The 12,464-nt window shown below is 38.0% G+C and overlaps 1 long non-coding RNA gene across 1 annotated transcript in view; it reads right to left on the reverse strand.

The window, feature by feature from the left end:
- Nucleotides 1-1,416: 1,416 nt before the first annotated feature.
- Nucleotides 1,417-12,464, reverse strand: part of LOC121041256 (uncharacterized) — a 56,886-nt gene continuing 45,838 nt past the window's right edge. The window contains exons 3-4 of the long non-coding RNA XR_005795638.1: nt 10,938-11,045; nt 1,417-1,737 (exon numbers count right to left, since the gene is read on the reverse strand). This is a non-coding gene — a long non-coding RNA (uncharacterized LOC121041256). The remainder of the gene's footprint in view (nt 1,738-10,937; nt 11,046-12,464) is intronic.

Here is a 12,464-nt window from a genome sequence, read left to right on the forward strand (position 1 = left end):
GGTTCATTCAATGAAAATTCGTTGACTGGGCACCATGCTGGGTGCTAGAGATACAGGCCAGTGTGGTTGGGAAGTTGCCATGGAATAATTACATCACATAGCAATACAGTTCTGGGCTGAGGTAGTTAGAGTTGGAATATATCCTCCATACCTGTGTCCTCTTACCTGGCAATTTTATGTGTCCCAGAGAGTACAGCCACAAGATGGTGGAGACTCTGTTAGCCTGACCCCTGTAGAACACATTTTCCACCCCCACTCCACCCTGCTTCTGGTCAGCATCCAGCATTGTGAAGATAACAGAAGTGAGGAATAAACTTGGGGGTTGCCTGAGGTATCAGCAAACAGTTAATTATCTCAATACATTTATTTGGAAAATATATAATAAGCAAGATCTCTGTCCTCAATGAGCTTAAATTCTAGCTAGGGACACAATGGTCACACAATATAGAAACTCCTAACATGGGACAGCAGTTTTATTGTAAAGGGCCTGCAATAATATACCAAATGTAGTCTGAACAAATGATATCCTTGTACATATATATGCTACCCTTCTGTAAATGTAGGAGTTTTTGTGATTAATAAAATACAAAAGCATTTTGTATTTTAGTAAAAGTTACCAAATTCATCGTCCCTTTATCATTTTGTATTTTACTTTTGCCTGTGTGATTCTTTTATTACATGTCTCTCCTCACCAGACTGTAGGCTCCAGGAATCTGTATTTATACTCCATCAAGTCCCTGGGTACTCAAAGAACGTTTGTTAAATGTTGATTAAGTATATTTTCTCAACCAACAGGTTGAGGAATTACAAATATCATGTGCTGCCCCTTGAAATTTTATAATGTTAAAAAGGTGCCCTCCTTTGGGTTGAGGTTGAGACTCTGAGGGTGGGTCAATAAATGAAAGATAAATAAGATACAGAAAAAAGACCTAGATAGAAGGGTCAGGGGACAAAGACATAAAACTAATGGGTCAGAGATAGTTAGCTATAGGATGTTATCTCTGCCTTCATCTCTCATTGTCTTGCATTGATCCATACTTTTAATATTTCCAAAAATTCTGACAAATATTGCCTCAGATGAGCATTACAATAACACACCAGGTGAGAAGTGGGGGCAGAATGGCTGCTGTGGTTCTTTTCTCTTAAGACTTTACAAAGCTGCTTATGCTTGGAAGAACAGAGCTGGCAAGGACTGAAGAGATCATCATACCCTACAAGCGTCATTTCACACTGAGGACACAGAATTCTCCAATCACTGAGGTTCCTGTCCAAGGTCATACAGCTAGATGGTGGCAGAGGCAGGATCAGAATCTAGTCTGACTCATACTCCTTCCACCACACATTGCTGTCTCTTGGTCGGGGTTAGGTTCATCACCACTCAAATGTTTGATTTGGGAGGAAAATGTGATACAAGTTATGAATTAAGGAAGTATGGATTCTAATTTATACTTTATGTCATTGGCCTTCTATTTGCACTCAGTCTTTTAACATATATGCTCCACAAAGCTAGCAACAGCTGAAGAGTCCGCCAAAAATACAACTTTGATTGTATTAAAGTCAACATTTATCTAATTCTATAGAAGATCATAATATTTAAATGAGTATGTATTTATTCTGTTAATTCATTGTAAATATGCTACTTGCCTTAATAAGAGTGAGTAAATCTGTTCTTTCTTCATCGTTTGGGCATTCTTTCTATACAATAACTCCTTTCTGAAGCCAATATCATTGCTAATTCTGCATTAAAAAAGATAAAGACATAAAGCACAATGTTACAATAAATATCTGGCTAGCCACAGAGACACTATTTTAAAGGAAAATTGTCTCAAGACACTTTAATGCTTTCTATTGCTATGGTTGCAGAATTACTTGAGGGCACATTGCTAAGGGGACCTCTATTACATCTATTAGTGAGATTTATAAGAACACTAACAGGTAAATCCAAACCTAGCTCCATCAATAGTGATGCAGATTAATGTAATTCCTACTTTTCAACTCAGGGTTATAAATATTTAGGCAAGTTGTCTGTTATAATAAACACAGATCGTGCATGTTCTAAATATGTGTGCAAATATATGTTGCCATCATAACAAAAAGCAAACTATCACCTACAGAATAAATATTCTGATCTCAACGAAACCTATAACTTCTAGTGACATATGTGCTCTTATTGGTGAAGAAGTATACACTACCAACTAGATTTAAGGACAGGCAGTACAAATACTTTCCAAGAACCTTCAATGCCATTGACCCATAGTCTTTGTTATGACCTGAGTAGTACTTGTAAGACCATCTGCTGGGTTCAGAGGAGCATCCGTCATTTAGTGAATGTTCCAAGTCAGAATAATTAGGAGAATATATTATATTTTCCAGGTTTATTAAAAAACCAAATTATTAATCATATGCCTTTAAGAATTTTAAAATTATGGAATAGCTTCTTTTTCCTTTCTCTATGGATTATTTTAAATATAGTTTAAAAATCCTATTTTATGTTATTATTAAGATGTGATTCATGCTTGGGGTGCCTGGATGACTCAGTTGGTTAAGTGTCTGACTCTTGATCTTGGCTCAGGTCATGATCTGGTGGTTTGCGGGTTCGAGCCCGGTGTCGGGCTCTGCACTGACAGTGTGGAGCCTGCCTGTGATTCTCTCTTTCTGCCTCTCCTGCACACTCTCATTCACTCTTTCTCTCAAAATAAATAAACTTAAAAAGAGAGAGAGGGAGAGAGAGAGAGAGAGAGACAGAGAGAGAGAGAGAGAGATGTGATTCATGCTTGTTGAATGCTTTGGTCTGTGTTTTACCCCCAATAGCCCAATCTCACATGGCATTTTGATTTCAAAGATAGCCAGTGGTCTTGATGTTGTATGAACACACTCAAGAAAAGCCATGTTGGACTTGCAAATAAACACTCTTAAATAATCACTTGATCTGTGATCATTTTATGTGTGCTTGTATTTTTTTTTTTGTATGCACCATTACTTTCTTTTTATTTTATATATTTTAAATATCTTGTCTTTATCATCTCTCTCATGTTGCTTCTTAAAATGTCTTAGTTTATCTAGTTCTCCATCAAGGGTATCTTGCTTTAAAATCTAGCTAATATTATGTGTACATAATATTATGTGTACTTCTACTCCAGAGGGTTTCCAACCCAGGAAAGGCATCTTTCTCTACTCATGACAATATTCCTTGCAATTCTAATCCACAAATATCTGCAAACCAGATATTTATGAATTTAGCCAGACTACCTAAATGTTAGAAAGAGGTATAAGAAAATGAAGGATAGCCAACTAGTTAAATCTTTTCTTACCCTTAGATTTTCCACACCTAATAATCACCACTGTCAGTTTAAATAAATTTGACTACAAAATGGATAATAAAGAAGTTCTTTCTCCAGAGTTCTTTCAAAGTACGTCTTTTTAGTTTTAAAAATATATACATCGTGCAAAAACAGCAGCAGCAGTTCCAAACCAGAAAAAATTTTAGAAGAGGAATAATGAGATATAGTGAAAGAATCCCAAATCAGTACCAGCTGCTGAACAATTAGGTTCAACTGCTAACAGGTGTGTGGAAGAGCCCATGTACAATGTTACCTTCTGTCAATGTGCCTTCCAAAAGGACTTTTGGTTGTTAAATTCCCAGAGTATTTGGACTGTTTAGAACAAATGCTTTGTGTGCATATGTGTATGTGGTTATCCATCTAAGACAAAGCTTATTTTCTTTATAGACCTCTTTTTTTTTGAATAGAAATCAAATATCTATATCATATAGGTCATGGAGTCATGGGGTAGGGAGCAGAGGGAGGGGTGGTATTCACAACCTGTGGTCCTTGGTTCTGCAGGTTTGCATGGAAACCTTTTGGTATGAGAAATCCTTCAAAATACACGTAAAAAAATCTTTTGTGTTAATTCGTGGATGAGGTTTCAAAGCTTTCATCAATTTTCAAAAATGTGACTCCCCTTGTCCAGTTTAAACTGGTGGAATTAAAAATATAAGAACTTTTAATTAGCCCTGTCTTAGAATCTTGGCATATTACTTGACCTTTCTGAACACATATCTTCATTTATAAAATGGGGATAGTGTCACTGACCTTTTTTGCTTTCTGGTTACTTAAGGCAGTGTTTTTCCAACTTGTGTATGCATATTAACCACTTGGGAGCTTGTTAAAATGAATATTGTTTCAGTAGGTCTGGGGTGGCACATGAAATTCTGCATGGCCAAGAAACATCTAGATGATGTTGACGCTGTTGGTCTGCATACCACACTTTAAGCGATAAAGATTCCAAACACCACTTCTCAAATTTGACTGCACACTGGAATCACCTGGGAAGTTAAAAAAAAACAATAAACAATGATATGTGGTCTTTACCTCCAAAGTTTCTGATTTAATTGCCATGGGGTGCGCCTGCGCCTCAGGACTTTTTTAAAGCTTCCCAGATGCTTTGAATGTGCATTGAAGTTTGAGAATCACTGACTTAAATCAGTGATTTACAGCGCCTGACTCATGTTACACGCTCCACAATCATTAGTTTCCTTAAGAGGGTCCTCAATTATTGGGGTAGGGTAATGAAAAATAAAACACTGACATATTCTTTTCAGTGGCATAAGAATTGAAAAGATTGCTAGTGACTGGGGAAGTTGAATCCAATTCTGCAGGAAATGTGCTCTGAGACCAGGGGTGTGGTTTCTTATCGTTTCTGTGTTTCTTACATTTAAACAATTGGGAGGAAAGGGATAATTATACTTTAACCTCACATATTTGTTGGGAAAATTAATGTTTATAAAATACTTTGAGACTCGTGGATGAAAGGGTATTCAAGACATTTAAAATATACAAAGGGAAAGAATGGATACTCTCTACAAATTTTCAGTAATTCGTCAAAACAAGGGTACAGAGTATTGGAGCAACAAAGGACAGTGGTGAAGGGGATGTTGACCTTGGCCATGTTTTCTTTAGATATTTGGAGAAGCGACACACAAAAAGTTTATATTGGTTCATTTTACTGACCCTGATAATTTTTAAAGACTTTGTTTTCTAGTAGAAGCCTAAATTTCAACTCAAAATCTAGGTTTCTAAAGTCTTCTTATCCAGGCACAGGCTGTGGGGAGCCACCTTTGACTAAGCTGTTGTTATTACCATTCCTTGCCAGAAAGAACTCCCAGCCTTTCATAAAAGACCCTTTGGGAGTAATTTAAGCAAATGCTTTGAAATTTGTAAGTGTTGATCTCATTTATGAGTGTCCAAATTCCTTGAGAGTTAAGTTCTTTGTCATTACTATAAAACATCAAATATTTGGAAAGGCCATTTATTGAGGCGGGGTCCAACATGGTGTGTGTAAAAGGGAGTGAGCTCTTCTGTGCACTGGACTCAAGTTGATGGAATGTAAAGATAGGGATGCCAGGCCAGACATCTTCTATTCTCCCTCCAGATCAAGACTCCACTCTGCTTTACCCAGCTCTTAGACCTGGAGGCTGACCTATGTGGGTTTGTGAGTGGTTCCCTTGCCTTTTGGCCTCAGGTTGGATTTGGTCAATGGGGTGTCCTGACAGAAGAGACACAGAGCAAGGAGAGAAAATTGGGAGCTATTATTCCTCTGACTCCATTCCTGATTATCCCCTTGGGCTGACTGAATTTCTTGACTAAAACTCACAGCTTCTGTCAAGGTGGCCTGGCCCTCTCTATAGGGCACTCTCCTTCTTGGTTCTAGTATCTTTCCCTTTACCTGCTCCTTGAGATCTATGAAGATCTAATAATAGCTGTAAATTAATGGACCCAGAGTACTGCACTATTCCTTACAGCTTCCCTTCATTCTGCCTATGACTTTGTAAACAGCCTTCTATTAAACCCTCTTTAGATTACTCTTATTTGCCACAAACAGAAATGCTGTGAGAGCAGGGACCTCTTCTCTCTCATTTGCTGTTGTATATTTATTGGTATTTCCTGAAGGAACAAATAAATATGTTTGTGCCTCTTCTTCATTGGCTGCATTTGTACACTTGACTTAAGGGTATTGATTAGTTAGTTATCAAGGGAGCAGCTCTGTGAGCAATGGTAGTCTCCCTGAAGTTAAATTTATCTAAGAATTAAGACCATATATAGAACTTCTCCATGTTCCTTTAATTTTACTTGTTTTTAAATTCTAAAAATTATATGGAGTGGGGCGCCTGTGCGGCTCAGTTGGTAAAGTGTAGGACTCTTGATTTTGGCTCAGGTCATGATCTCATGGTTTGTGAGACTGAGCTCTGTGTTGGGCTCTGCACTGATGGTGTGGAGCCTGCTTGTGATTCTCTCTCTCCTCTCTCTGCCCCTCTCCTCCTCCTCTCTCTCTCTTAATCCTTAAAACAATTAAGGTATATGGAGTTTTGAAATTCTCATGATTATAGGAATTGTGCTAAAACAAATACTTGTTTTTAACATTCCTCTCACACACTTACTTCAGTAGGTTACCCTCAGACACAAGCAGAACCTTCAACAAAATCTGCTACACAGCATCATTCAAGTAAGCAGTGGGACCACATCTCTTAAACCCCATTTTTCTTAGTTGCCTCTTCAGCTTCTCCACTTCTTACTTTTTTTCTCCTTTAGCAATAAAAGTTTTATTTGCATTCTGAGATGATGATTGGCATGCTTCACTTACCCATCTTGAGATAAAGACAAGTCACATTTTCTTTGGTGCTCAAATTGAACCTCCATTTGTTTGAGTTAACCAGAAATTCTTTTTTTTTTTTTTAATTTTTTTTTTTTTCAACGTTTATTCATTTCTGGGACAGAGAGAGACAGAGCATGAACGGGGGAGGGGCAGAGAGAGAGGGAGACACAGAATCGGAAACAGGCTCCAGGCTCTGAGCCATCAGTCCAGAGCCCGACGCGGGGCTCGAACTCACGGACCGAGAGATCGTGACCTGGCCGAAGTCAGACGCCCAACCGACTGCGCCACCCAGGCGCCCCTGAGTTAACCAGAAATTCTAATGTTTTCTAGTAACTCTCTTCTTAAATTTTTCTAAGGAGCAGGTTAAGCAAGTTTGTAAGTCAGGGCTCCTTCAAAGGAGCTTTGAGGCACTCATAGGGTCAAGTATCTGTGGCTGCTGGATTTTGGAGAGCCCCCTCCCTGCTGTTGCTTGCCTCCTCTTAGCACCTCCTTGCTGTTGTCGCCACAAAAAGTTTGGTTGTCCATTGCTGGAACCTGGTCTTAGGTAATTCTGTTCTAACATTTGAAGATAGCCCAGTATTATGAACTGGATTATGTGTGCCTGAATTCATCTGTTGAAGGCCTAACCCTCAGTTCCTCAGAATGTGATTATATTTGCAGAAAAGGCCTTTAAGTGGTATTTAAGGTAAAATGAGGTATGGGTGGGCCCTAAACCAATAACTGGTGTTCTTATATAAGAAGAGGAGATTGGGACACAGATGTATACAAAGACTGTGTGAAGACAAAGAGAGAAGATGGCCATCTATAAGGCAAGGAGAGAGGCCCGAAAAGAAACCAACCCTGCTAATACCTTTATCTTGGACTTCTACCCACCAGAACAGTGAGGAAATAAATTTCTGTTGTTTAAGCCACTCAGTGTTTGGCACTTGGTTATGGAAGCCCGAGAAAACTAATACATCCAGTATTTTTAAGCCCCCATGATCATGGCCAATTCACTAAGACTTAGATGGCCCTTGCAGGAATAAAATGTATACCAAGTTACTCCTTAGGCAGAGAACTCTAGAACCCAACTACTATGGACCAGCCACTTTAGTTCACGTAGGTGAATTTTATAAGGCACTCATAAGAGCTTTTACCATTAGACATCTGTTGTGCTTACTCCTTACATGGCCTTTGTTCTTGGGTGAGAACACAGATTCACCAATGTTCAAAATACCAGTGGGACTAGAACTTAGATATGACCCCTTGAAGATGGGGACTTAATTCACCAACTAGTTTTTTTTTTTTTTTTTTTCCTGTTGCCATTACTAATATTGTTAAGCTTCTATTTCTTGGACTCTAGATCCCAAAAAGAAATATGTTCTTTCTCCCCCAGCCTTGAGGCCTGCCCTATTTTCTGCTCTAGGGTTTATCATTACCCATGATGACAGTGTGAGTGCATCCATGTTCTTCAGGGAAAACTCTCACTCATCAAAGTATGATTGTTTGATACCAGTGTAGTTCCTAAGGTATATACATGTCATAGACTTTAAATTCTACATTTAAAGGTCCTTAAGGTCCACAGTGAAAAAGCATAAAATCCTGCATTTTGTCCTACTTTTAATCTGGGAAATCTAATCTAATAATTCCAATTTTTGAAACTGATGCTTTTAATGGGTCCGAGATACATTAATTAAGAAACATTCTTAGTTATTCTATCTTTGCACGCTACTTCTCTACCATGTACTTTCTTCTTATCCTATGGAATTTCTATCAGATGATTGTTTAGATTCTCAATTTATGCACCCTAGAAATTAACTGCTCTTTTTCTTGCATTGTCACATTCTGAGCGAACTCCTCAACAATGTCTTGTAATTTATTATTTTTTTGAAACTTTCTAGTCTAGAGTATAACAAGGCCATTGATTTTCTTGTTTTAATAACTATAATGTTCATTTCTAGGAATTTTTGTTTTATATTCATTTGTTCATTTTCATATCTTTTTTTAATCAAGGAGAATGTTCCTTATCTCTTTAAGGTTTCTAAAATATCTCTATTTTAAAATTGTTTTCAGATCGCTCTCTAATTTGGTATTGAAATTTCCAATTGGTGATGTGGTTGGCTTCATTTTTTGTATTATTTTTTGCTATATGGTTTGCACCTTGGGTGTGCAGGCTAATCGTGAATGGGATTCTCACCCCCACCCCCACCCTCTTCTCTCTGGACATCCCTATCCCTGTCTAGTGATTGTGTGAGTGTGTCCAACCAGCTTTGTAGGAACCTGTTTCCTCTAGCTAAGACCCCAGGTCCATACAATGTAAGGGCTAGTACACATTCTGTGACTGACTAATGGACAGCTTGACTTGGAGCCTGACTATGAGGCTGCGTTTGTGTCACTCTGCCTTCCTAGTCGTTGTATTATTTTGTGAGGGCTGTGATAAAAAAGAACTGCAGATAAGGTGGTTTAAACAACAGAAATTTATTTCCTCACAGTTCTAGAGGTTAGGATTCCAAAATCAAGTTATCAGCAGGGTTGTTTTCTTCTAAAGGCCTCTCCCCTTGGCTTGTAGACAGCCATCCTCACCAAATGTTTTCACATGGTCTTCCCTAGTGAGTGTGTCTGTGTCCTAATCTCTTCTTCTTATAAAGATAATAGTCATATTGGATTACAGTCTATCCCAATGATCTCATTTAAACTTAATTATCTTTTCAAAGACCCCATCTCCAATCATAGTATGAGGTACTGGGTGTTAGGCCTTCATCATATGAGTTTTGGGAGAACACACTCAGCCCAGAACAGGCAAGATTCTTTACATAAGCTGTAAGCTCAGAAAATATTAGGTTTCAGCTCTTTTCAGCTTCCTTTCATGGGCGGGGAAACCTATATTGGCTCTGTTTTCAAGCAAAGAGACAGACTTCAACCCCCACATCCAAATGGATTTAGTTTCATTATTCTGTGGGTACCAAAGTCCTGGTTGTCCCTGGCCTGTTTCTACATACACAGAATCTACTGTGACTGCCACTTTTGCCCCATTGCCTTCTTTGTGCTTAGCTCATTTTGCTTTGTTTTGAGCTTAGCTATAATTTTTTATCTTTCTCTTACTATATCGTATCTATCATTTTTGTAGTTTTGGATTGTGGCAAAGAGTTGTCAAAGCATGACTTAATAGTATTATTATAATGGGGCACCTGGGTGGCTCAGTTGGTTAAGCATTTGACTCTTGATCTCGGCTGAGGTCATGATCTCATGGTTTGTGAGTTCGAACCCCACATCGGGCTCCATGCTGACAGTGTGGAGCCTGCTTGAGATTCTCTCTCTCTCTCTCTCTCTCTCTCTCTCTCTGCCGCTCCTGTGAGCACGCACTCACTCTCTCTCTCTCTCTCTCTCTCTCAAAATAATTATATAAAAACTTAAAAAAATAGTACTATTATAATGGTTCTCAAAATTATTTTTTAAAGAGAAAAAATCTTTTGGAATCCAAACATTCACAGGAAATACAAATGTGACTATTTGATCAAGTCTGTAGTTAGATGTATATTGAGATATTTTACCAAACCAACATGATTACTAATAAACATTAGAAGATTAACTTTAATCCAATAATTTTCTTCCAGATATATATCCAGTTTGTCTACATAAACAATAGTGCAATTTAAAATTTTCAAGCATAGCCCAATTTTATTTTTTTTTATTTTATTTAAAAAAATTTTTTTTTTCAACATTTATTTATTTTTGGGACAGAGAGAGACAGAGCATGAATGGGGGAGGGGCAGAGAGAGAGGGAGACACAGAATCAGAAACAGGCTCCAGGCTCTGAGCCATCAGCCCAGAGCCCGACGCGGGGCTCGAACTCACGGAGCGCGAGATCGTGACCTGGCTGAAGTCGGAGGCTTAACCGACTGCGCCACCCAGGCGCCCCATGCATAGCCCAATTTTAAAACATTGCATAATGTAGTCAGTTATTTTACAATTTGAACAACTGGGGCACAAGTCATTTTGGAAAGTTTGAATTATTTATGCTAATGGGGGAACACTGACAAGGGTAATGCAAGAATGGTAAATTGCAAATAATTTATATTTTGTTCTGCTCTGTATTTCTGTACTCTATTTAATCCAGGTGTTTGATGTGTTGGGAGTTTATACCATTTCCATTCAAATGATGAAAACACATTCTGAATATCTGATTTGAAAAATTCCCCAGCTTCCTATCCTGTTTTATCATTTGCCAAAGTCTTTCTTGTTACTGATTCCATGCTCAAGAGAGATGCTGGATTGGTTCTGACTGATTCACAACATCTGGAGCTCACCTTATCTCTTTCTAAGCTCATCCATGGTCTGACTCACATCATCCTTAAGGAGCATATTGGAAGGTAATGATGTGTTTTGGCTTCCATGGTTTTATGCAATGTCTGACTCTAGGAGGAAAAGAGAGAAATGTTCTAAAATCCTGCAGAGGCTATATGTAAACTACTAAGTCAGTAGAACATAAAGCTTATTGTATCCTCTGTGAATAATCCACAAAGGGGCTAATTCATGTATAGATATGACTGCTAAATTGCTGAGAGTTTATTGTGATGCTTTTGACAAAGAATTTAAATTATTGTCAACCTGCTTCAGTTCACCTGCACAATGAAAGGAAAAAGACAAGTGAATAAAACCATACTCAGAATTACTATGATGACCACAAACATTATATAACATCTTGACATGATTTACCACTTTCTGATCACAAACCACTGACAGGCACCTTCTTGGACATAGAAGAATGACTCTACCTGACTCTCTCAAACAGTGCATAATCTTTGACCTTGATCTACAAAAATTTACCAATATAATGTATACTCTTACATATTGAGCTCTTATTATTTCTCAGAACTATTCTAGGCACTGAGATACAGTAAGTGATGAATAAAACCAGTCTTCTGTCTGGGAGGCGCTCAGAGATTGATGTTTATGTTTTCGAACAGAAATATGACCAATCATTTGGAACCATTAATAAAAAAGCAACCTATACAATGCTTTTCTATAAAAATGCTTATTAAGTGCTTTCAGATCTGAACTTTTGAATTCTAGCTGAACTACTCTGGTGTATATGTAGATGAGTTATGGTCAATTTTTCTGACAGAATTTTATGATTCTGATATTTTTCTGTAACACATCGGTCAAGTCAGTGATAGATATAATGATTATGTAAGATAGAGAATCAAAGAAATTACCCAGACAAGTTAGAAGAAAAAGATATAAGGAAAATCAGATCTCCTTACTCAAACTCAAGGGCCCATTACTCAGATTCACAGAAAATTATATAAATTTTCATTTTGCTTTATGCATATGGACAAAACCTGGGAGAAAAAATTGATAAGACAGAGAACAATGAGTTTTCAATTTTTCTAATGTAAATAACTACTTTTTAATAACCTTATTAGTTTTATTATTCAACACTATGCCAATAATTTGCCATAGTAAATTTGTGCCATAAAAACAGTCCACGTGGACATTGGTTTCTGAAGTTAAAAATGTTCAGCCAAATTTAAGAATGGGCTGACCAAAGTTTGCATGGAAATTCTATGTGGTTCTGAAATTGTGTATGTGGATTTAGAATTTGACTTGTTGGGGCGCCTGGGTGGCGCAGTCGGTTAAGCGTCCGACTTCAGCCAGGTCACGATCTCGCGCTCCGTGAGTTCGAGCCCCGCGTCGGGCTCTGGGCTGATGGCTCAGAGCCTGGAGCCTGTTTCTGATTCTGTGTCTCCCTCTCTCTCTGCCCCTCCCCCGTTCATGCTCTGTCTCTCTCTGTCCCAAAAAAATAAATAAACGTTAAAAAAAAAAATTAAAAA

Source organism: Herpailurus yagouaroundi, unplaced genomic scaffold (assembly GCF_014898765.1).
Source record: "Herpailurus yagouaroundi ecotype Mexico unplaced genomic scaffold, PumYag 29, whole genome shotgun sequence".
NCBI lineage: Eukaryota > Metazoa > Chordata > Mammalia > Carnivora > Felidae > Herpailurus > Herpailurus yagouaroundi.